The sequence below is a fragment of the Drosophila grimshawi genome, unplaced genomic scaffold (genome assembly GCF_018153295.1).
Source record: "Drosophila grimshawi isolate 15287-2541.00 unplaced genomic scaffold, ASM1815329v1 contig_311, whole genome shotgun sequence".
Classification (NCBI taxonomy): Eukaryota; Metazoa; Arthropoda; class Insecta; order Diptera; family Drosophilidae; genus Drosophila; species Drosophila grimshawi.
The window spans coordinates 21,111,913-21,138,718 of NW_025063098.1; the positions used below are offsets into that span (position 1 = coordinate 21,111,913).

The 26,806-nt window shown below is 38.4% G+C and overlaps 1 protein-coding gene across 1 annotated transcript in view; it reads right to left on the reverse strand.

The window, feature by feature from the left end:
• Positions 1 to 16,916, reverse strand: part of LOC6568064 — a 41,248-nt gene extending 24,332 nt beyond the window's left edge. Inside the window, exon 1 of the mRNA XM_001994880.3 lies at positions 16,663 to 16,916. The gene's annotated coding sequence lies outside the window, so the exon portion shown is untranslated. The remainder of the gene's footprint in view (positions 1 to 16,662) is intronic.
• Between the last annotated feature and the right edge of the window lie 9,890 nt (positions 16,917 to 26,806).

Genomic DNA, 26,806 nt, shown 5'->3' on the forward strand with positions numbered 1-26,806 from the left:
TGTTGGGAATATTTTAATTACACTTTTGTTATGTGTTTCCGCTTTCAAGGCCATGTGCCAAGGCAAGTTGTATCAAGTCATTAGATAGTTTATGTGATAAAAGTATTAATTGGAAATAAAAAAATATTTTAGTCACTTTTTTTTGTGTATTAGCTGCGATTAAAAACCATTCTTATTTATTAAGAATCTCTTTTCATCTTTTTCATATGTGTGTTACTTATATAATTATATTATTCTCTCTTTAATCTTTTGACATACGATTTTAATATATGTTTTTGATGCCATTTATTTGAATAACTACGTTTGTCCCAATGCTTTCAATTACTAGCGTACAACAAAAATGAAAGCCCAACACTCTGCACATTGTTGTCCCATTAAAATGTAGACTGTCGCACATATATGCCAGCACCTAGCATCATATTGTGTGTGTCACACAATTGGTAGCTAGCAACATGCAATGACAACGCCCTTCGGAGAGGCCCGTCATCTGCTATCGAACGCATCGTCCTTTGTCAGACCTAGAGATGCAAATTGTCTTTGACATGGGCAAGTACAAGATAATAATTCTCTCATCTACATATGCACATCACATCAACATATGTGTGTGCACACACGACCACCCCTCAAGGCTGTTCCTTACAATTTCCGGTTACATGTCGGTCTGTCGCTGGGTATGACTGTGTGTCTGTCTACCTAGTCGTCTGTCAAATGTTTCGTTTTCTAGCTTTATTATGATTGGAGTTCCTTGTTAAAAAGTATACCTTACCTTGGCTTTAATTATAAACATTTCAAATGCAATTAAGTTTCTATACACAACATGTACCATTCTTGTCTAACTAGACTCTTTCTTATTAAATGGAATAAACAGAACTAATAACGTTGAATACATATACAAAATATATGTGAAATATTTAAGAACAGTAATGCATCTGGTTTTCAGTCCGTATTATTTTTTAATTACTTGATTTTATAGGGACATATACATTGATCTTTTCTGAAGTTATATTGAGAAACAAAAGTAATAATTTTAAGTTAAAGGCAGTTAAATAGTCGATATACTGGATATCCTCCCAATTAGCCAATCCTTGGACCTAAATAACATTCTCATATTTGGATGTTTGCGTCTTAACGCTCGGATGCATATCATCAAATTAACATTGTTGTTTTGGCAAAATTGATAAGTGTTTTGCTTCTTTTTTTTAGTATTTTTAGTCATATTTTTTGTCTTATTGTCCTCTTTGAAATGCGCATATTTATGAGTTGGTATCTATTTGTTTATTCATAGGAATTCGTCGCAAAACATTTCTGATTTGTAAATCAGCATTCCAACCGAATAACGCACTTTGGCCATGATAATGAAAGCCAGACATCGCCACCGCCCCATCAAAAATATTTCCCTCACAGACTCACAGATACTCAAACAATGTATTGGAACCGTTTAATCGTAACGACCTCAAGCCGAGTGTAAATTCAAACGGCTTCTTTGATTACAGTTCAAAATTGAATGCTCTAATTAGCATTGTGCGGCGCACCAAAGAGAAATATATGCACAGACACACTAGTATCACAAATGATAAATCAAGTGGCAAGCATAATGCGGCACTATGCATGCCACGCACACAGACACTTATGCCACGTATATATATATAGTTATATATTTATATATATATATAGTGTGCTTAGTAGCTTATAGTAGATGCTTGCATAAGTTGCTATGCTGCCACTGCCAACATTTTCATCACGCTGTTTCGCCGTCGGCTGACGATGAAATGCACGCACACACACACACACACACACATACTCACACACACACACACACACACACACACACACACATACACACACACTCACATTAATAATTATTTATTTGCACACATATCAACATAGCAAGCAAACAAAGAAATTATCCTTTAATTGTGTTTGCAGTGCAATGGTATTAAATATTTTTATAGAATACGAAAGGTGGGTGGCGTAGAGTACAGGCTAATAATTGCATACGTACATATATTTGTATGTGTACATATATAATTATGTTAATATGTTAATGTGTCATGACGAGCGATGGATTTTAATTATGCGCGCATTTAAGACCTTTAATTATGGCTCTGAAACAATGAACACAGAACAAAACGGTCATAATTCGGAATACGTTTTACATTTGCTGTAATAATATTAAAAATTACAAAGTTGTTTTTAAATTTCAGTATGGCTTTAAAATGGAATGCCAGTCAAAATTTCGCACTTAACGCAATATTATTGTATACTTTATTATAAATATACCTGGGCACATATAGTATTGTAAATATTATCGAATTTAATGCACCTTTCTGTGGCATGTTTATGCCAATGCCTATTAAATTGCCCGATTTGCTCTCGGACTCCGCACGGCTGCCTATTAAATTGACAACAAAAAAGAAATTCTATTGAAGCACCAAAAAAAACCGTCTACAAATGGGGGCGAGCCCGGCGATGGCAACCACTTCAAAACAGCCTCATCGAAATCTAAGCAAATTTTCAACGTTTTTGCTATGGCTGTTGGGCTGCGTTCAATATTTACATTGGACAATGGCTGTGGATGGGAGCGGCGAATTTGCATTTGAAACATAATAATCATTGACCTTTTTATGGCAACGGTACGCGCTTTTTAATAAATTGTTTACTTCCTGGCCTTGTGGGGCCCAAATACGGAAGAAAAAAATCAATGTCCAATAAATTGCTGCAATAACCATTGAAAATATCGTCAACATTTGGAAAGTTCTCGTTTTTTAATGGGGTGGGGAAGGCTTTTTGGGCTTTGGTCTGTCTGTCGCTTTGACAAGTTTGGAGAGTGCGGCCAAGGGAAGATACAATTGAATTTCAGTGTTGGCAATTTAATTTCTTTTGTTGTCAGCGGCATAAACATAAAGAGAGTGCCGCCACGCCCCATTTTGGGTAGGCGCCCCTCACATTTTGGCCAAGTGCTTTACAGCTGCGATTGCTGCTGGCATTTTGTTGACAGCAGGACAATGGCAAAACACGCTGGGGTATCCGGTATACAAAATTAAACAAACAATGACAAGACAAGAACCGAACGGAACGGAACGCTACCGAACCAAAACGAAACCACTGCGTAAGATACAGCAGTGCCAACAATGAGCAAAATATTACAACGATCTGACCCCATAAAGTGATTCATCAAAACACTGCACTGTTGATACCGTGAAATGGGGGGCATCGCCAAGGGGGTAGAACGGGCGTGTCTACAGCTGCGTTAACGGAAGTGTAAGACACAGCAGGCGCTGCTGCAACAATGTGTATGCCACATAATAACAATACGAGCTCCAACTTGCCGAGCTTCAAGTAATTTAAGAGAAATTTTCTTCGCCATTCACAAGCCAGAGTTGGCGGAAAGCAGCACAAGGTCGTGGCTTGTTGACCAAAAATTCACTATTTACAAATGAGTAGCATGACCCTCTGGCACTCACAGCCCTGCATATCAAATCCTAGTTCCCAATCCAATTCATACACACACAGCACAGTTGCCAGTCAGACAGTCAGTCAGTCTGTCAGTCCATCATGCCTACAGAGTCGGGTTAAGCTTTGAGAGTATTACGGCAGACTGCACAAAACTGAACTTGATTTTAGGCCACAGTTTATTCTAGTTGGACCGAAATTGAAATAGCCTGTGTAACTTGGTAGCAACGCAAAGGCCAAATCAATTTCAATATGAACAGGTGTATCGCTCTCTCGAAACAATTGTTGTCGGTTTGTTACACTTTTGTGAACAGATGCTTGACCCTATAGGCAATGAAGAAGGACCTGAAATTTCAAGGAGATGAAAGAAAAAAATGAAGAAAAAGCGTAGAACAACCCACTTCATGCACAACAGCACATCAATCAGAGGTCGCCACGCAACGAACTAACTCACAGCAGAACGGCAGCACCAATAAAAACAAACATCAACAAAAAATGCAAGAAAATTTAAGTACTCTAAAGTTGTTCCTTTGTTACGGTCACCATAAAATGCATCAAGGTAAAATACCTTCAACATTTTCGTAGCTCATAATTCAATAAAAAATGGCCATAAATCTTACAATCTAATATCTTTTTATCTCCTTTTAAAAAGTTTCCCAAACTGGATTTATCTTATTAGTAACTACTAATAAATGCGAGCAGCTGCATTCAACTGACGCTTCGATTGAAATTTAAGAATTGCAGAAATGTTCAGCCAAGGGGACAAGAGAACCCAAGATAGTTAAGAGCTATGAAATTATATGCAGTCATTGTGGTAGCATTGTTTTTGTTGGATAGATCTGAAAGATCGCTAGTTATAGTCTACGGGTATAGTATACAGAAATATATTCTCACTGATTTATAAACGAGGAACAAGGTTTAAGAAAGTTGTTTCTAATCATTGTTAGAAATGAGAATCCTTTACTTTCCCAGACCAGTTCACAAATATTTATTGATTACTGTGTTGCTAACAATTATTGAAGACTTAGCGTTACACTTAAACAGAGTCTATAGAAACGGAAAATAATTAATAAGGGCTTCTGTAAACATCGCCAAAAGTAAGTTTGAGTATGTGTTTAAATGTTAAGTACAACTTTTTATTTATTTTTAGCGATTTTATATGCCTCTTAAATTGTTTGCTAACTACCAAAATAATTTCAGGTTTCTGAAATCTAAAATCAATATTCTTCTATGATTCCTTGTCCATTGTGGATGTTTTTCTTCTTTTTTTAATAAAGCCACTTTGAAACATCGTGAGCGTAAATACGTATAAGCCATATCGTCGCGACTTGCTTAATGAGCATAAAGCCGCCAATCGCATAATGTTGTTGCTGTACTTTTCTTGACACGCCCATACAACAATGGCGCCATTAGCATCGTCTGCGTTGTCAAATACAAACCCCAGAAGCATACCAAAATGCCAACGCAAAGCTTCCTTTGGGCGGATGTTACGTTTCCTGGAAATTGTCGAAAATGGCATTTTGAAGACAAAAATGTTTGCTGCTTGCGATTCTGCATTTTTTTGTTGGTAGTGTTGACAATGCCTACATTTATGTTATTATATTGGTGGCAGGCAGATGTCGTCTCTTGGCCAGCTGTTGTTTATATAATTTCTGACTCAGGTAGCAAAAACGACAACAACAATAATAGCAGCAACATCAATTGTATTGGGCTTAAGAACAAAAAAGTCTTTAAGTCACCCGGAAATGGTTGCAATCATGCGTAAGCGGCTTTAAGAGAGAGAGGCCTCATCTAGTGAACTTGGCACAGGACATTCGTCTAATGCAATCACTGTCAATGCCAATGCATTTGAAGTTAAGTTAAAGGGCCAAAACACTTACTTAATGGAAATTACTTGAGAGCCGCACTCGAAAAGCCACTTGTACACACAGCCAACGATAGGCACGGCAGGCCAAGAGCTGAGCAATCACGTGCCGAGAGTGGAAGACCCTCAATATGTTAAGGGGATCGGATGGAAGGGTGTGGATGGGACTGCAGATGGTAAGGGAAGGAGCGTTCATGGAGCTACTTGAGTGTGTCATGTCCGCTCGATTTTTGCTAAAAATCATTTAACGGCAATGTGCTTGAAATGTGAGCAACTTCCCCAGTGCAGACAAACACGAAAAAAACGCACACACACACACAAAAAGACATATACACACACACACACACACACACGTACATACAGACAGGCATGCGAAATGCTGTCAATTGATTGAGTCGGCGCCAAGGCACAGAACTGTTTAAATTTTTACTTACTGGCTGTCAGCAGCAATGTCACAGCACGTAATATGTACGTGGGACTCTTTCTGCATGTGAACAAGTATGCGTGTGTTTGCGAGTGTGCGACTGTGCAAGTGTGTGTGTGTGAGTGTGTGTACTTCTGTGTGTTCAGCAATTTCAAAATTGTTGTGTTCAATCAGAATCGTTCTACGAACGCTCAGGCAAACTTGGGCAGCATCAAGGATACCGGCATCAACATCATCAGCATCATCATCAGCATCATCATCATCATCATCATCATCAGCAATGCCAGCTTGAGTCCACAGTGCTGGGCTGAAGCAACTTGCTGCTTTGCTGTTTGCAAAGATGGAGGGAAGTCTCAACAATCGCTGGCTATGTTTTTGTTAAGCAAGACGACAGAGGCCTGTGCAAGTCAGTTGGTCATTGAAGGACCTTTGACAACTTTATCGTCAGACATCTTAGGTGCGCATATGTTTAGGGATTTTGCTTGGATTTAAGCAGCAATCAATCGTTTGAATCGCTCATGAAATTGAGTAAACGGCATGAACATAAAAGTTGAGGGATCTCTGATAGTACCTAAGTAATCGTAAAGCACATACATATATATTTATTTAATTGTTGTCTCAGCTAGATATTCAAAGGCGCCACACACACATATATTAATGGAAAAGAGTCTGTGTGTAACCCACTGACCCCAATGCAAAATTATAAAACACAATCGCAAAATGCATAACAAAAGGCCAAAAACTTTACGCATAAATAATAAGAAGCGGCAGACGCAACTCCTTGGTCCAGGTCAAAGATAATAATAATAAAAAACAGCTCAAAGATGCTGCCAACAGCAAAAAAAAAAAAAAAATAAAATAAAACAAAACCAACCCAAACAAAAACAAAAGCAAAAAAGAAAAATTTGAAATCTTTTTTCCCAACATTTTTATTTAATATTACGTGGAGTTGAGTGAGTTAACGTTGGCATTTGTCAGTTGCTGGCTGTCAGCGCGCACTTCCTCCACTTGCTGTATCTATGTATGTATGTATGTATATATTTTTATATATTATGTAAGTATGTATATATGTATGGGTGTTGTGCGAGAGTTTGCACAGACTACAAGTTGCCACAACTTTTAATAAACTTGCCAACTAGTTTTCATTTTTTGTTATTTATTCTTACTCTTATACCCTGTGCCATTATTATAGATAGGGGTAGGCTTAGGGAAAACATATTTGTATAGTTATTATTAGATTTTTATATTTAAGCTTGATGTATAGCCTATACTCGGCTAGTCGGTTTCAGTCATATATGCATACATATATTAACATTATCTCTTGAGCAAAATGTAAAGGGTAGCAATTTGCAAATCTACAGATATAATAGCAACGATATTTTGTGCATCAAAGTTTCTTCTTTTTCTAGCAAAACTTAAAATAAAAGTAGCTAAATTATTAACGTTGACAATACTACAACAATACTTCGAAAATTAGGTTGATGGCTTATAGCTTCGCTTCGACGTCTGTGAATAACAATGTATTTATCATATACAGTGATATTCACAAAAGTACCCCCTAGACACAGAGTGTCTCCTAGTCAAGTCACTCAAGTCTATAGTAGCTGTACTTATTTTATTTTATGTTTTTGTCAGTGCTGAGACGGTTGCCTGAAAAGTTACACAAGAAAAGAAAAAATAATATATCTGAGAAAAGTTTTACATCCAGACTCAAATTGAAGCTGTTAAAATGGCGTATTGTTTTGCAAAATACTTGACCAGCCACAGCTGTCGAGGAGACAGTGGGACAGTGAACGAGTGCCAGAACTTTGTTTCGGGCGACAAATTGTCAAGTTTTATGCATTTGTAGACTTTACTTTTACGAGCCAGCCAATTGATGCGAATTTGATGGGCTTTTAAGCGGCCTGCTCAAAAATCATGGCAATGCCATCCAGCGCCGCCATTTGGTTACTTCATGGCATTATTATTGATGCCACAGTTGGGCACTAATTAGAGGCAGACAAACCAAGGAGAAACTGGCGAGCGCCGTGCTGTAGCAATAATTGTATCACGATACGGTTTGCCTCAACTAAAATATTTGCTCAATTTTGCGAGGAAGCCGCTAAATTATTCTACATATCACGTAGCGTAGTATGAATTGTGTGTGTGTGTGTGTGTGTACTTAGTAACTGCTGTGGCATTAGCTCTGCTGTGGTTGGCAAGCAAGACTTTCAAATGAGCTGGGTGCTGCTGAAATTATGCTGAAAATAGCATTACAAGTTACATTCAAACATACATCAACACGAACAGAGCACGGCGTGTAATATGGCAACAACATGGAGTGTAGTCCTAGAAGTGTCCCGGCTTCCTCCCCCTCCCCTCCCCCTCAGCAGCTTTGCCACAGCGCTTGTAAATTGGGTCTGTGCCCGCCGGTTTTCTAGCTTGTTGCATACATTTCGGCGCACTAATTAAAGAAAATTTGCAAGACAAACAAGGCAAGCGCCGCGAGGGGGCAGGACGAGTGCGAGCAGCAATTGCTTTGCAATTTGTTCAGTTACATTTACCTTTCTCGAAAATTTACATAAATTGAAATGCAAACAATTTAAGAAATGACTTTGGCAATTTTTAAATGGTAGTTGCCTGGGGATAGCAAACAATCCTTGCGAACAAACTGTAAATAATTGTCTAAGATAAATAATAAATAAATGGGTATATGCAAACTTGAATATATTTTATTGGCAAAAACAAACACATTAACTTAAAACGTGTCTTCTCCACACCAATTCGGTGTGATTGTAACGTTTGTGGTTGTAATTTTCATCAAGCTACTGAAAATTCACTTGCTTAATTATTTTAGATTTATTTCTTCATACCATTCAAATTATACTACCAAGAATATGTTGGAATAAAAAGTCTTTTACCAGAGTTTGTAGAGCGTATTTAATTGAATTGTTAAACTTGAACGCTTTGATGTACTTTGACTTACTTTGACACTTAAATGAAATTTTTTGTTATAGTTTTGTTTTCATTTATGAAAAAAAAATACGCGCTTGTTGCATAAAAGGACTTATAATTTACAAAGTTGCTAATGGCAGTGAAGAGTTGAGGTAATCAGCTTAAATATTAAAATATTTTTGAGTTGCACTCCGAATGAAATTATTCTAAATGGCAGATATTTCACGCTAGGATGAATGATTTTAATGGAAACCAAAATGTTGTGCATAAAATATGAGTGTCTGGGATAAATATTTGGTTAACTAGGTGTCAGGTAAGGGAAAGTATTACCCACTGGCTACTTTAATGCCACATTAAAAGAATGTCGTACCCAGAAAAGGGGTCAGAGCACATTAAAACTGATTCTTTTCCAAATATGTAATTCACTTTCACAAATTCTAAGTTAAAAATAAAAGCTGCATAACCGCAACTTAATGAGTGCCCAAAAAAAAAGTGGCCATGCCCACGAGTCGGCCGACAACGCACCGCCCTGCCCCGCCTCGCTCATTAAAAGTAACCAAGTTGGCGGGGCCACAAACCAGAAACACAACAACAACAAAACAAGAAACGGCGACCGCAACACATGAAAAGCGGACACAAAGGCAACGCTCCGGGTGACTCAGCCCACATCAGTACCATCAACGCTAATGACAAAAGCGCACAAAGTTTGCATTCGCTTGTGGAGGGACGCAGCGGGATGTACAATAGGGGAGCAGGCCGACACTAAACATGGCCACGGGGTGTGTCCGGCAGGCGAGCACAAAAATCACAAAAGAGCATAAAATTAGCGAGCGATGTCGCTTCGGCTCCTAAAGCTATCTAACCATCCTTCGCTCACTCTCACTCTCTCGCCATCTTCCTATCTCTCTCCCTCTCTCTCCACTTCTCTGTCGTCCTGCGCCTGGTCGACTTTGTATCGTTACTTTATTTTAAATTTTCCCCACAAAGGCTGAACAGTAACGGCGGAGCAGCAGGGAGTTGAACTGGGTGAGGTACGCCAGTCAGCCAGCTAGGCAGCACAAGCCCACCCATGATGAATTCATGCCCATCATTTTACTAGTAGCAAAACTTGGGATTGTTGTTGTTGTGGCTGCGGCTGAGGTTGGGACTGAAGCTGCTGTTGCTGCTGTTGGTGCTGTTGCTGCTTCTGCTTGCCGGTTGCCAGTTGATGTCCTGATTTTTCACTGGCGTCGTCATCGTCGTTGCTATTGTCGTTGTCCTCGTACTTACACAAGCTGGTCATTAGCTGCGCCTGGCAGCAAATTATTTGGCTGGGTGCGGCACTAGTAACCATATTGTTGTTGTTGTTATTATTGTTTTTGTTGTTGTGGCTTTCGACACGATGTCGTTCCTCTTCTTGTAGGCGGTTATGATAAACATCAGAGGGCAGTGCTGCAGCAACAACAGCAACAACAGCAACAACAGCAACGACAACAACAACGACAACAACCAGGCCTTGTTGGTCATTGGAGCACAAATTTTCGCGTGCGTTGCGCCATAAGTTTAATTTTCCAGATGGGCATTGCCGACATCCCTGCGCATATTATTTTTGTTGTTGTCGCTGCTGGAGTAGCATTTCATTGAGAGTGTTGCTGAAATTTTCATGTCAAGTACTTAAAACTGCTGTTGTTGTCGTTGTCGAAATCATAAGGGAGCACCGGCGCAATGCATAAAAAAAAATGTATATACAATTCCGTTGAAAAATGTTTTCCACGGAACATGCTAAAAAATTAACGCAATTTGTATATTTCATAATGTAAAGGCTGAGTTTTTTGGGGGCAGCGCCAGCAGTCGTTGGTCTTAGTGAAAATTATATGAATTATGCTGTTGAGGTTGGTCTGACAATTAATGTGGGTGGATTTAATTAAAAAGATTACATTAAAGTATATCTATTGTTAGATTGGGCTAAGTGTTATTGAGCGAAGCTCTCAGAGTAGAAGGTACCCAATTAATCTTATGAGTTATTTTAAATTCAAGGGATTTGCCAAAATAAACTTGAATTATTCAACTTACTGAAGTGAATAACAATGAGTTGATTTATTAATCCAGTTGATGAACAATCACAAAGTTGTACTCCTTACGAAAATCGAAATCAAAATCGAAAATCAAAGGCAAAATATGTCCAAGTTAATATCAAACATTATGTTGAGAAGTTTGGACAAAGGTCTTCAAGTAAATTTTCCAAAAATAAATATTCATAATAGACTTAAAACTTTTTACAAATCCACTAATTTGATTTGCTCTATCTTTGATCTTTAGTAAGGCATGGAGGGAAGCAGGGCTGTCTAAAGCCGTCATCTTGCTCTATTTTCATGATAAATATAATGTGAGTGAATATATATGAAAATGTCAAATGTATTCCATTTTTTGTTAGAATTTGTTGAGGTTTATTCGAGTGATTCAATTATTAGCGTGCATCATAAAATAACATTGTCTGTCAATTTATGTTCATACATATTTAATTTTCAGGGCCTGCTTATCTTCCAATTTGTGTTGGCCGCAGAGGCGTATTAGTAATAAATAACAAACATAAAATGAATAAAATCTATTAGCATTCTAATGATTTATTTACATGCACTTATATTCCCTTTTTGCGTCCAGTCACAGACAAATATTTCCATTACTTAATTTTATGTTGGTGGGCGCTCAAATGTATGCAATGCCATCTCGCATGGATAGATAAGAGACACATTACGCATACGCAAGGTATACGCTTAGCCAGCGAACATTAAATTATTGTGGGCGAACATTGATTGCATTGCTCAAACTTTTTTTACCATCATAAAAATGTAAATTTTTATTGTTTCAAGATTTATTATTCGAAATTCGTGTGTCCCAAAAGCAAAACTGCTGATTTGCAGGGATTATATCGATGCAGAGGTTGCCACCTAGCAAATAGAGCGCGACGACTCTTATTTTGTCTGCATGTGTTTATATATATATATATATATGTATAAATTTATATATATAAATGTACATTTATTTGTATGTACAAACAGTAAGGTGAATCAATCGATGGCAATTTTATGTCGCACTCGTCTACCACGTGGCATCGCTTTTATGTTTCTGTTCGAAATTTATTATCGGCGCTAACTGTTTTTATGATTCTATTTGATGATTGTTTTGGTTTTGAGGCTTAGCATTTGGCTCGACTCCCATTTTTAGGGCGCTCTCTGTCAAAATCATAAATAAAACTCCCTCGTCTGCTTCTGGCGGATTTGGGTATTTATTTATTTGGATTTTTTTTTTACGTTTTTCGTCTGATCAGGATTATCGCTCCAAAGCGCAGCTAAAAATATTAAACTCTGAACTTTGAATACGTTTAGAATAAAAGACGTTTCTTTAAAGCTAGAGACAATGTAGCCTTGAAATGTTAACAACGGCACGTCCTAATAAAAGCCAAAACCTCGAGTTCAATCAATGCCACAATGCCTGTCTAACAGCAGTAAGCAAGCACAACAGGGCGCCAAATTGACGGAAGTACGCAGACAGCTCTAATTTTGAGTCCTACTTGGGCATGCCAAAAATGTGTGTGCTGAAAGTTGCGTGAAAGCATGATTTAATGAATTTCCCAAGCTTTCCGGCAATAAAATAATTTAATTTCAGCCTAGTCAAGCAGTCAACGTGCTGTGCTGGCTCATCATTAAAACGTCAAGAGGCTCAAAAAAAAAAAAAAAAAAAATGGGAAACAAAAATTGCGCAAATCTCCGCATAATTTAATAACGTCAAAGTTGTGCGTTGGGGGCCATGGCATTGCTATAGGTATCTAAAAGTGGTTGCGTGTCGCATAATAAAATGTCTCGCTACGAGCTAATCTACGAGATGTGCGGCATCTAAGCCGCCAGCTTGAATATTTCAACATTAACTCCATTAAAGTCAACATTATGAATTTTAATTTTCTGCCTGCGACATAAGCTGTATGTCACTCGAGCAAAAGACGTGCCAAAACTTACAGCTTATCAAAGGGAAGGAAGCTGGTGCTGCAAACATTGAACTACAGCAAGCAGCCAAAGATAGCTGAAATGTTGATAGAGAAAACAAAGCCACAGATTTTCAGTTAAAATGCACATCGCCCGGGCCAGACGAGGGACTGGGAGCTGATGCTCTCAAGTGATGGGGTATGTCTCGCCAATCGTCTTACAAGTGCAATGTCAATTTGTGCACAAAGGATGATAAGGATTTATGTCAAATGCTTGCGCTGTTTGGCATTTTGTGAGTTTCGCCAATATTTTTACAGTTGACTGCACTTTGCTCGAGTGAAAATAAAACGCGGCTTAAAATTTGGATCGCAGGGCAAGGAGGCGGACTCAAAATTTGCTCTTAAAATATCTGGTAATGGCTTCCTCTGAAACGAAGTGTGGCAATAGTCTGTATGCTTGATTGCGCCGACTTCAGCAATTATGCTCTGAAACTTGGCAACTTTTTCAATCGATCCAACTAACTTTGCACTCTACCAACTAACGACTACTTAACTTATTAATTTCCCGTATTAACAACAATTTAAAAGCACTGCTCATTAAATTGTATAAACTTTTACGGGCGAAGGCTATAGGAAGCAATTTGATGAAAGACCGCTACTCCTTCAAAGCAACAGCCCTACGAAATTCACTTGAAAGTTTTTATTTTACAAACAAAAAGAAAGAAAACACTTCGGGTTTGTTATGAAATAGAATTGTAAATAGAACCTGACTATCAGATTACCAGTGCCAGTCTTCAAGGAGGCACATAGGCACCCGTACGATAAAGCTTCCTAAAAACTTTAAGAATATCAATGAAGCAAAGAAATCGGTAAAGTTCTTAATTTAATTGAGCAAAGTACCATTTCCTAATTTTGCTCTCGGTGAGAATCCAAAGTACATATCAATCTCTAATCTTGTTTTTATCTTACAGCTTAAATAATTAAGTAGTGTAACATTTTTTTAAGTTTAGCTTTTATGTGCGCTCAAGCAAACCCATTAAGCACATCATTTTTTTTTAAGGGTATAGGGTATAAAAATAGCCCCTTCTCTTACAGAGAAAATGTTGTCAAACTTTCGTGGAGCGCTCGATGAGTGCGCTTTGATGCTCTGCAAGTTTTCAGTGATTGTTTTTATAATTTTTTTCATATATGTTATTTTGTAGCTTATTTTTGTGTGTCACCCACGCTGATGCTTAGGTATCAGCACAGACAGTGCAAAACATACAAACAAGGACACAAACAGACATGCAGACATACAAACACTCGAGGGACATTGGGGAAAGCAAAAGTAATCAGTTTGCGGTATATGATGTGGGCAGCAGCAGTCTGGGATTGGGTTACCGAAGCGGCTCTACTTTGATAGGAATCATGCTGAGTTGTGAAACGTAAAATTGAATTTACTTTGTTGGCCCCGCATTCCCACACCCTTTTTGGCCCGAGCAACTCGATGCTGCTCGGCACGGCTCAGTTCGGTTCGGCTCATGTAGCAGGGGTTTTTTTTAGCGCATTTCCAGAGTCGGTGAGTGGAGCAGCAACTTGCTGACTGGTCGCAGTCATAAATCATTAGGCATTTGCCTTGCCATATGCAAACGGCTGGACGAGTGAACCTACTGGCTTCATCTTCATGCCTATCACTGTTATCGCTAATCCTAGCATTAAATTTGGCTTTAACTTTCATTACACTACGATATCATACCAATTTGTGGCCATGCCTAAATGTGTGCCTGCTCACAAAATTGAGCTGTATCCGGCCACCAAGCTCAACCCACTGGCACCAAGCTCACCCACCACCCAGTGACCATTTTGGTGTCGAACGCTGTTGGCTACCACAACAAAGTGAAATTTTCTGTTCATGTACATTCATTGGTTTTGCAGCAAAGTTAATGATTTTGTTTTGGTGGCAAATTCATTGAAATTTATAACCTATTTTGTGTGTGTTTGTTGTGCTTATGTGTGTGTGTGTGTGTGTATCTTTCATTGTAAGCGGCTTAAAGTAGCCGTCAGCTCGTAAGCAATATTGAATTAAGTTTGCTTGTATCTGGTTGTGGCTGACTATTGTTGTTGTTATGGGTTGTGCTAGAACTGATGCTGATTTTGATGTTGATGCTGACGCTTCTATTGCTGATGCTTGTGGCTCAGTCATGTTTGCTGCCTTCCATTCGTGTTTATTTAAATGTAATTAATTTGTGCAGAGCTCAGGAAATTAGTTGCCATGCCAATTGTGCTTAGCCAAATGCTTTTGGGGTAAACAATTCCGAAATTTCGACGAAATTCAAAAATGCTTGGATGGGAGGGGCACTAAGCTCAAATGCAAATGATTGTTGCTAATTGTAGTATTGAAAATTTATAACAATATTATTGTGCTTGCAGCTCTATCAGTTCGACTTGACGACTAATGCCTACTAATGATGATACAATTTATGAATAAAATTTAAATACAATATTTGCAATTCAATGATTATTAGCTGTATGTAAGGCAGAGCTTTTGTAATAATTTAAAATATTAAACGAGAATAAAATATTGCCCAAAAGTTAACCATTCAAGCTTGCAGATTGAGAATATATTTGAAATTTCTTAAACAGCTTGAATTTAATTGAATTCATTTTATTTGTTTATAAAATTCTCTATTTGCTTTTCACTTCGACTTAGACAACAACAAGAAGATATCATTTAATTCCCATCGCTTAATAGCTTAATGGCAGCATCAAGCTAAGCGCCATCGAGTATAATTAATCCAATCCAATTTCATTCCTCAATTTTTCACACTTAAAAATCAAACTCGCGCAATTTGTTACACTCACACGCACCAAAACCAGAGCTCAATGATACACATGAGACGCAATGGGGTAATGGGGCGGTGTTGGGTAGGAGTTGCTTGTTGGCTGGTTGGTTTCTGTTGACTGGATGGCGTGGTACGTGATCCTCGCTAAAAGTTGTGCAAATAAATAGCATAGAAATTTTATAGCACACTTGATAATTTGCGCAATAATTCAGCTCAGCTAATCACCACATAAATAATCTTAAGGACAGCGCCGCAAAAACCCTAACACTAATGCCAGCGCACAAATACATGCACAAAAAGCTAAAACCATATACGCATACATACATACATATATACACTTATATATATATATATATATATATATGTATATATATAGTAAGAAAACACTAAGGCACCATGCAGTGCATGGGCAAAGAACGAAAACCAAACACAGAGACAAGAAACTTCAAATAGTAGAAATGGAAATATAATAGTGGTATTGGTGTTGGTATTAAGGAAAATAACGTAGACAGCGAGAAGTGAGCGGCGGAACAAATAAAGGCGGACAGCATCAAAACTCATGAAATTGAGAACTCGGTCGAATGGAACGTGAGCGAAATTTCAGCTAACGAATGTTGACTTTGCCAAAGTACTAAAATCAAATAAAAACAAGAGCAACAGCGATGAAATCAACAACACGACTCAGATCAAACAAAATCAACAATCATTCTGCAAAAAGTTTGCAAGTTGATGAAGGCAATGCAAGTTAAGGCCAAGTTTTTGTCGGAGACTAAGTCAACGATTTTGTAGATAAGTAATAAAAATTAATAAAAATTGTTGTGCTTTTGCTCGTAAACTTGTAGCGCTTGTAGCAGTCTTAGCATTTAAGCAAAGTAAACAAACAAATAAACTAGCAAAGCGCTCGATGAACAAGCAACAAACAAACAAACAAACAAGAAACCAATAAAATTAACTCACCAGCTGGCGTGCACAGCAACTACAACAACCCAAATATGCGCACAGCATAGTCAGATTGCGTATACGCCGCTTCTGCCGGCCACAGCAGAAACCCACAAACACAAAATATGTTGTTTAATGCGAGCGCAGTGTGTGTATGTATATGTGTGTGTGTGTGTGTGTGAAAATGTGTACGAAATGTTTAAATTACCGCACAACGCAATAACTTATACTATTTAATAGTGTAGAAAAGTTTAAAGCAAACATTTACCAGCTGCTTGAAGACTGTATGACGCCGTTGAAAATGCTTTCTTTAACGTTAACGTTGCTTATATGTTTTACATATATATTTTGTTGCAATTGAGCTGTCACTTTGCTAGTTGCTTACACATTATCAATAGAATGTTACCACTTTTTATTTGATGCATTCACATTTCACATAGCGCACTGAACAACGTTCCTCCGTGCTGTGCAACAATGGGAAACAACGAAGCTGCCACTTTCACTGCCAAACCGACCGTTAAATACAACGTTCGCCACGCATCTACCAACTGACTCGCCTGGTTCGCATCAGATAGGCGTGGAGGCTGCACGCATACAGCCAGCCTCGTGTCTCGCCGCAAAACGAGGCACCACTCGCCTCGTTTGCCACACGCTCGTGCGCATCTGTACCACAAAATACCGCACGAAGCGATGCAGTTCGTTCGCTGGCTAAGAGAAAGAACGAGGGAGAGAGAGCTTTTCGAAAATACGGCAAAACAAAACGAAGTTAGCTGTGGTCATGGCTAAGAGAGAACTGCACCAACAGCTGAGCGTAGCACAGTTTGCCAATTGAGAGATGCTGTCTTGCTGATAAGGCCAGGTATCGCGACTACCAAACGGCATCGAGCTAACAAATAGAGGAAGAAGAGAACAGTGCCAAATAATCGCGGGGTTGCTAAAAGCTAAATACCTATACTCGTTATATATAAAATATAGCGGAATAATAACAACCTATTCTGATTATCTTTACTGCGCATGCGTAATGGCAATTTGAGTGAAGTACAGGCAAATACTGGGAACAGTTATGAAATGACGGTGTTTCAAATAAAATTGATAGCATTCCTTAAGTGTATTCAATTAAATAAAGTAAAGTAAAAGACATAAATTGAAAAAATGCATTGTCTTCATATATTATATATGAAGAAAGCTAGAAAATTGTAACACATTTTAATAGCATAAAAATGATTATCATGATTTCATGATAATTAATAACAGATTTCAATCATCATAATACATTTTATATTAAATATATTATATTATTGCTAAAAATATAATATATTTATATAAATTTGTACCCATAGATGAAAAATTAAATTATATATTAAATATATTATATTATTGCTAAAATATAATACAAATATGTACCCATAGATGAGAAAGTCATATTAAAAAGTTGAATACGAAATACCAATAAAAAAATAAATAAACTATTAACCTAACCTAATTTATTGAAATTTTTCTCATATTTTGATTGATAGCCTAACAAAATAATATATGTGTCTGTGTACACACATAGTTGTGACAGTGGGTATTGTCCTTTAAAGATAGAAGATGTTATATATTTTTACCAAATGCCAAGCAAATTGCTTAATACCTCAGATTTATGATCCCAGAGCAGCTCGAACGTCTGCCCAAAAGCAACCACAAACCACTATCTGCCCGAATAAAAATGAGCTTGCAATATTTTTGGGCTACATATGTATATGTATTTTTATCTACATCTATATAATGAGCTAAAAATGTAATCTAAAAGCCAGAGCAAATTGCCAGAGCCTAAGCAGTTGCTCATGCGGATTTGGTATTATGGTTCAGCACTGCTGCACTTATCGCGCAATTGACATTGCTATAGAGTTGGGTAAATACCCACAAATACATTCATTCACACACACACACACATATATTCATACAAATAAGGGATGAGAAGGATAGTTCTTTATATATATATATATATCTATGATTATGGTATATGGTCAAGTCATATGCGGCATTCCAATGAGATAAAAGTTGTTTATAATATAAAAACGATACACATACTCATACGTTCATATACATATAAATATAAATGTATATATTTGTGTATATGTATGTATAATATAGTGATTGTGTGTGCGTATATCATAGCGAAGTGCACATCATGATTTTATTAAATGGAGTCTGATGTATTTATTGTCCGGCAGCAACGTGACTTGTGAATTGATTTCATTAAACGTAAAAACTTAACAAAGCACCGCCGTCGCTCCAGCAACATTTTTGGCAGCGACTTGCTATATATATATCGCTGTATAGATAAATATTTTCCTATGCTACTGTCCACACCAGCTTGCATGCATCTGTGTGTATGTGTGTGCGTGTGTGTGTGTGTGTGTTTGTGTTGGCTTAAGGACATCTATCGTTAGTAGCACTCCGGCCAGTACAGCGAGCAAAATCATTGACCAATAGCAACAGCGTCGGACATCAAGCATGGAATATCAATGCGGTCAAGTGGATGACTGCCCAGCTAACTGTGCAGCCAGCAAAGCAGGGCTGCGGTCCAACTGACCAACTGACTAACTGATTGAAGGACTAAAGGACTGACTGGGCAGGCAGGCTGTGGCTTTCGGCCATTTCGCTAGCCACAAATCGTCAAATTGTGTGCGGGACTTTGGCTGGTTATATTTTGTACAAATAACGTTGATAGGGTTGGCCGACTTAACGCACATAATACAGATTAGCAACAGGCCAGACATGTTGCCACAATCGAGCAGTCGGCGACGACAATTCCAAATATACATTTGCTTTGAGACCAGCTGCTTAATTAAAGCCGCTCAACTTTCAGCTGAATGTCCTTCGGCCAGGCATTCGTATTCATTCGTCTGGCTTTAAAGACATTCCCCATCCACATTCACCAACGCCATTTTATACCTTGTTTTGTGTGTGTCCTTGCAATGCAGCACGAAGCGCTTGCAAACAATTTATATTAAATGTGCTTTTAATTGCCGCCGAGTGTGTGGAGGAGAGGAGAATAAGGAAAAGGACGGGTGTGAATCAGCGCAACGGACGGAGTTTCAAGGCGTTTCAACGCCATACGTTGACATGAAAAATGTTCGGCACGAGTTCTCCCTTTCTCCCTCTCTCTGTCTCTCGCCCCCTATCTCTCTCTTGAACCCACTCCCATTGCAGAGCTAACGAGGCGAATGCGCGATGCCTGAATGCCAGCTAATTTCTGCACAAAATGATAAATTTCTAAGTTAAATACAACTTACAGTAGTCCTTCCACACACACACGCACAAATGTGTATAAGCAAAGGCAGACTTAAGGCTTTATTACTTTGCCCATAAGTGAGCTGAAGGGGGTGGCAGCCACGCCCACTCGTTGTTGTTGCTGCTGCACTGTAAGTTGTCCCTCTTTTAAAAATGTTGGCGGCAAGAACCACTTACATGAGCCATTTGCATCATATTTCTGTTGTCATTTGTTGACATTTTACTTGCTTTGTGTTAGGACGGCGGCTTTCTGCAATTGTGTATGTGTGTGCATGTGTGAGTGTGTGTGTGTGTGTGTGTGTGTGAGTGCGTATGTCATGTTTGACGTATACTTAATGTGCAGTCATTATTTTCGAAGAAACAAGCGCACAAGCAAACCAGCCAGCCAGTCTGCCAGTCTGCCAGTCCAGCCAAGCAACATCAAGAACATGAAAAAGCATGCAATGGCAAAAGGCAAAAGGCAGCAAGGCAAATAAAAACGTTTTACTACATAAAGAAAACCCACCACGCCCACTTAATGTGGGGCCAACAGAAAGTTGTCGGCTGGCCTGTCCTGTTGACCAAATAAAAATCAAGCAAACGTTGCACAGGCTGCTTCATCATTGCTTACCATTCTGCTGGCTGGCCAGTCTCGGGGCTTGGCTAATTGTTTTGGACCCAGTCCATCGTTTCTTACCAATCAGTCGAGCGAGCACTAATTAATTATCTGGGCATATGCCACACCATATTGAAAGCTGATTTTTCGCTGATTTTTGTTTAACTTTGCCTTGCTAATTAGCGGAAATTTAATGGTCGACTCCCAACCACAAGAACTATTTGACTGGCAGGCAAATATAAAACTTTACTACACAAAAAGTTTGCAACAGCTTATATAAACTATTATTTCAATTTTTTTTTTTATAGCTTAAAGTTGCCGTATGCAAACAAAATTTGTTAGTTACTTGCTCTAAAAAGCTCTTCTATGGCAAAGACATTTTTGGTATTCCACATAATCTGTTTGCTCTTTGAATCTTAGCACGCAGTTTTCTCCTACGCTAATAAATTAGCCAAGTGATAGGTGCAAATTTTAATTGCCACGGCTGTCATTTTCAACAAGCAGCTTTGTCGACAAATTTTTGGGTCTAAAACTTATCAACTATTAGAGGCCAGAACTTTATTACAAGTTTTAACGTATTAAAGCCGTTAACTTGAAGCACTTTGTAGCTTTCAGCTATCATTGTTCTAAATTCGACAACGAAAATCTGCAGGTTCTCCAACATAAATTGTTATGCACTTTTGGCAATTAAGCAATTATTTAAGCTTAACAATTGTCTTAAATGTTGAAATGTATATGATTAATATAAATATTCATATTTGCAATTCTTGGTATTGAAACTGTATTATAATTTGTTAAAAATATGTAAAAGATCAATACAACATTCCGATTACTAATGTTAATAACAGAAGATATCGATACTGCGCTCGATACCTTTACTTAAGAATACATTGAATAAATTCTTCTTAGTCTAACCGCCAAACATAGTGCATCACTTTTTGCCGCTTAAAAAACCCAACATAATTATATTGTTTTTGTTTTACTTTTCGACGTGCCTTAGATGCTAATGCAAAATGAACTTAAGCCATTTCAAGTATACCTTTATTATAATCAATATTACAAAGCTTTTTAAATTAAATTCAGTGCCTGTTTGGCAATCTGAAGGAAAAGAAAAAACACAACAGTTTTTTTTTCATATTACATTGCGATATTTATGTTTTCAATTTAAAAAACGGAGCTGTGATTTAGTAAGTTTGCCAATTCGGTGCGACATTTTTGTGCGGCAATTAACTAAATGACTGTCTCGACATTTAGCTAATTTGGCATGGCGTCAAGCAGCCAAACGCAGCGCTGCCAATTGGCGTCAACGCAACAACGCATTGCCGCCATTTTGTTTTATCTCACACGGTTAGCGATGGCGCCGAAAAGCCGTTTGTAACATTTAGTCCGGAGATATTTTTATATATATATTTTTTTTTTGCTTGCACCGGAAAAAAGTGCAGCGTTTTTGTGGCGCCCACGATATGATGCTTTTAATTTTATTTTTTTTTTATCTATTATGTGGCAGGCGAGCGAGGCAAGTCGATTTATGATTATAGGTTTGAGCAACGCGTCGGTTATTAAGGTCCATTTTGCTTATCTCGGTAGCCGCACATAACGCTAAATATTCGTTGGGTCTTACACATTACGCAGCGCTGCACTCAAATTTCACACTTAAATAAACAACTTCCAAGCTGGCTGCTGGCTTGCTGGCTGCTGGTTTGCTGGCTGCTGGCTGCAAGTTCCACCCGTCCGAAATGGGAATCCGAGTTCAGGCTTTCGGCCCACGGACCACGGCTCCCATCGCCCATCGTCCGTCTCCCATCTCCTTGGGTGCTTGGCCTACTTTTGTGTCCGCAAACTACTAACTGGCAAACACAATACCCAGCCACACATACAATAACAAAGGCTCGTGAGCTGTTGGCATACACGCATAAATTGAACAATGCCTCGCTCCTTGTGCTACTGCTCTTGTGCCACGGGCTGTGACACGGCACAAACTGCGCCACATGTTATGAATGTGGTGGGGGGAGGCGTTGTGGCTGAGGCGTGGCTATTGGGCGTTAGAGTGTTTGCATGGCTTTGGGGTTAACTTGCTTAAAGTGCTTTTACTACGCTTAATTCGCATAATTAATTTTGTTAGTAAACTTTGGGCTAATACATATTTTTCCACTGCTGATGCGAATGTTGTTCCTGTTCATGTTGGTGTTGGTGTTGTTGTCTTTGTTTTTGTTGTAGCTGTTGTTACTTTTGCACCCCATATACACAGTCGTATACACACACACACACACACACATAGAGATGGGTGCTGTTTATGTGTTTGCCATTTTATGTTTATTCATTGAATTTATGCCATTATCGTTGCCTATTTTGCGGCGCAGATCCTGCCAACCTGCTGCCATAAATGCAGGTCCAAGTGTGTGTGTGTGTGTGTGTGTGTGTGTGTGTGTGACTGTGTTAACCCGGCAGGGCAGGTAATTGCAGTCGTGTTTTGCAATCACAGCCATGCATAGTTTGCCAGGCACTTCATGTTCAATACACAGACAACTCACGTGTAATTGTGTGTGTGTGTGTGTGGGCTTAATGCTGCCAGCGGAATAATGGAAGGTGGTCTGCATTATTTACTTTATTAGTGAGTATTTGCATGCAGGCCGAAATGTGCGTGGTTTATTTATGCCAATCTGTGTGTGTGTGTGTTCATTTAAGGGTTTATGCGCTGCTTGCCTGCTGCTTGGCAGCTGGAAATTGTCTGTTAACTGCCGTTGCGCAGCAGCCCAGATTGACCAATACTTAACTGACCTCTCCACAGTGGCTTTGCCATTTGATGTCGATTTCAAATGCTAACCCTTTAGTCCTTTAGACCAGCCGCTCTAATTGCGCTCGCATTTAGTGTTGACTTTGTGTAAGCGCGTGAGGTAATTGACAATAAATGAGCAAGCAGCATTGCCAAGCCCATTACCAATTGTTAAGTTGTAGCTTAAAAGCGTTTAAGAAAAGCTTAAGATATTAACGATAATCTGTTATATTTGTTATATTTGAATGTTTAATGATAAATAGTTGATTTTGTCACATTGTATTTATTATTACAATTAATAATATACATTTACTGTAGTTTTGCTTTAATTTTAAATGTAAGCAGACAGCTTAAACAATCCCTCTTCCGCCCAGTCTGGAATTCGAGCCCGTAAAGACCTAGCCACTTATATAACTTCATAATCAATCACAGCAGAAAGGTGGCCACAAAATAATAATATTTGCAACTGAAACAAACTAATACTGGTAATATATATTAAAATGTGAGCTAATTTTTTAGATTTTGATGTTATATTACGAATCCCCTTAATGAAATACCACAGTGTGTGTATAGAAACCAATTACTAAACAAATCATTTAGTAACGAAATTAATTGGTGGGTAGCTGTGTAAAAAGCATTTAATTTATTCATGCCACCGAAACTACAAAACAACATGTATAATTAGCGCATAAATTAGATACACACAATTTGTAAGTACATATGCATATATACATATGTGTGTAATGACATTGGAATAAATCAAGTTAAACAAAATTTAAGTGCCACCTGCCGTGGGAAACTCACACACACACACCCACTTCTAAATGTGTAGAAAATCGCGTGAAAATAATCTGATTTCGCTGTGGCAAATGTGAATATAATTTTAGGCATGGTTATCTTACTCATGGGATCCATGGAGTCTCGATGCTCCAATTAAAAAGCGGTTTCTGCCATGTTTTTCGAAAATTTCTAAGGATTTGTTGGAACTCGAGTGCCATGTCGAATATTTTGTTGTGACCAGGACCACCAACCAAAGAATATCCTTTGATTGATCTACTGGTGACATTTTTAAAAGTGATGGGTATCTACGATGAATCTGTAATCCTTGAATGCATTCCAATAGTGTTGATCCTTGTGATTCTAGTACAGCAAGTGAAAATAGGTCCTACTTTTGCAAAGTGGAGTCGAATTATAATTTTAACAGCAATTTTAAAGCAAATCACTCATCCATATTGACCAGGGATATGGCCAAGTTAAGTCCTTTTTTTAGCTTAATGGAAAAAAAGCCATGAATCGAATTCGCCTACACATTCTATCCAAAACAGCAGGTCGCAAGAAAACGAAGCAGAATAATAATATTTGCCATTCGATAAAAGAATAATTTCGTTTTTGGCACACTAAGGGTGTGTCTATTTATAACCTGGTTTGGCCTATAACTTGATTTGTTTGCCATTGTACAGCTTCGTGCAATGTTTATTTTTGATTAACAACAATTTATTGACCACCTACGTAGCTCTTCAGAAAATATAATCGGCAATATCATTCAGATGGGTATTGCTAGGACGCAGGCTAATAGCTTTTAAAATGCTCTCTGCTACTGATTGGCATGTCCTTTCGCCATTGGCCACAAATTAAAATCCGCAAATCCATAGGCAATGTGTAAAGAGCGGTAAAAAAAAAAAAAACCAACCGACTGAAAGAAAAAACCATAAAAATGGCTTCAGCTTGGCAATCTTTTTAATTAAACTGCATTAAAATACAAATATAATACGTCAGCGTTAAAACTACATACACGTAGGTGGGCATAAATATATATATATGTATATATTAAATATATATAAAATGTGTATATATGAAAAAAAAAGAGAATTTTTTAATTACAGGACCGCAGATGACAGTTAACAAAGGCACATAAAGGCGCGTTGTTCATGACAGAAAATGTTTAAAGATTAATAGCTTTAATGATTAATGAATGGATTATTCCCAAATTATGCACATCAAAAGCGCTACTTAAACTGCACTCAATTTCCAATTCGTAAAATTGTTTCTTCCTTTCTATTAATGGCTCTGTCTGTATCTCCATCTCCACCTCTGTTGCTTTCTATTCTGCATAAATTTGGGGCAATGCTTGGTTTATTTTGGCCGCCCAGAAGCCAGAAAACTTTCAAATATCTGGATGGCGGCGAGAGTAGAAAGAGTTGTCCCTCTAATTGCCATTTGGCTGTCACATTTAGCTGGATTTACATGTGCATACATTTGACGTTATTATATAAAGTTGGCCGCTGGCAGCTAATCCAGTGCCACGCCCATAACTGTAACTGCACTCCAAGTAATCTAAGTGGACGTGTGCGTTTTATTAATCATTTGCTTTAAGCTCGGAGCTTATGCAAATTTGCGGACAGGCATTAAATGCACGCAAATTTGCTACAGCCCTTTACCCGTTGCTAATATTTACGACCTGAACCTCTACGGCATGCAAAACAAAGTCGTTTATCAGCCCAGCTCCAGGAGACAAAGCAAACAACATTACCGTACCGGAGAACAAGCCCTACCCATTCCGTATACACACCCGATTCTCTAACAGAACACCAAGCCATTCCAGATTACTTAGTATATCGATATGTGTACTTCGAAATTACAAATGATTCTGAATAGATTCTGAAATTGGCTTACTGAAAGTGAATATTTTACAAGAGTCCTTAGGGTTTAAGGTTTCCACAATCCACAATTAATATTTATTTTATTATTCAATTTTGGATAATCTAATATGTAATTTTATTTAACATTTTTGTTTATTTAAAGCCTCGGTTCCAAAGAGATATAAAAGAATATAAGGATTTTAACTTATCTATGAATATAATACTGGTTATATTTAAAAAGAGTATCATTGTTTAAATGACTACAAATACATACCTCATACAATATCTTCAAGATTAAGTTCCTTGAAGCGGTATCCTATTTAAGACTTTGTATTCATGTTTTAAGTGCAACTTAAAGTGAAAGCTAAGAACTGCAGCAACTGTGAACACAATACGTCGACTCAAGTTACGAAGATACCAAACCGGAAATGGTAATTGTGCAACAGCCCAAAAGTATGAAACACTTTGCGAATTGTTAACTTAGTTCGGCTGCCGTGCGCAAGCAACTAAATTAACACTAATTACAGCGTAATAACTATAAAATCGCAAAGACAAGTGCTTCAAGGACTCAACGGCTCATTGCCGAGCACTTGGCACTCAACAGTACCGGCCAGCCCGTGGAGCCCCAGTCGAGCAGCCAACTCAAGTTCTTGGCTACCGACATCTCTGACCGGCTGGCTGCATGGCTGGCTGGCTGGCTGGCTGGCTGCCTGGTCGACTTGCCGCCTGGGGCGCAACAGCAACAACAAGAAGCAAGCACACAACACACAGTGAGCGCAAAACATGATTAAGGGTGAAATATTTATTTGCAGCACTTGGAGGCGCGCCACGGCAGCGCCAACAATTAGAAGCAAACTAACAACAAAGAGGCAGCAACAGACCCCAACATTCCACCAACACCATCCACTCGACTTCACTTCACTTGAGGCCTGGAGGCAACGGCAACACGGCTTAAACATGTAAATGGCTGCGTTAAGGCCATGGGGCAGGAGGAAGCGATGATTTAATGGCTGCTAACGCGCAAAAACAGACGGGGAAACTGCAACAAGTGCAGCTAGTGGAAAGTGGCAAGAAAAGCAACACAAGGAAACAGGACCGAGTAAAAAAACAGAATACACTCGAACAA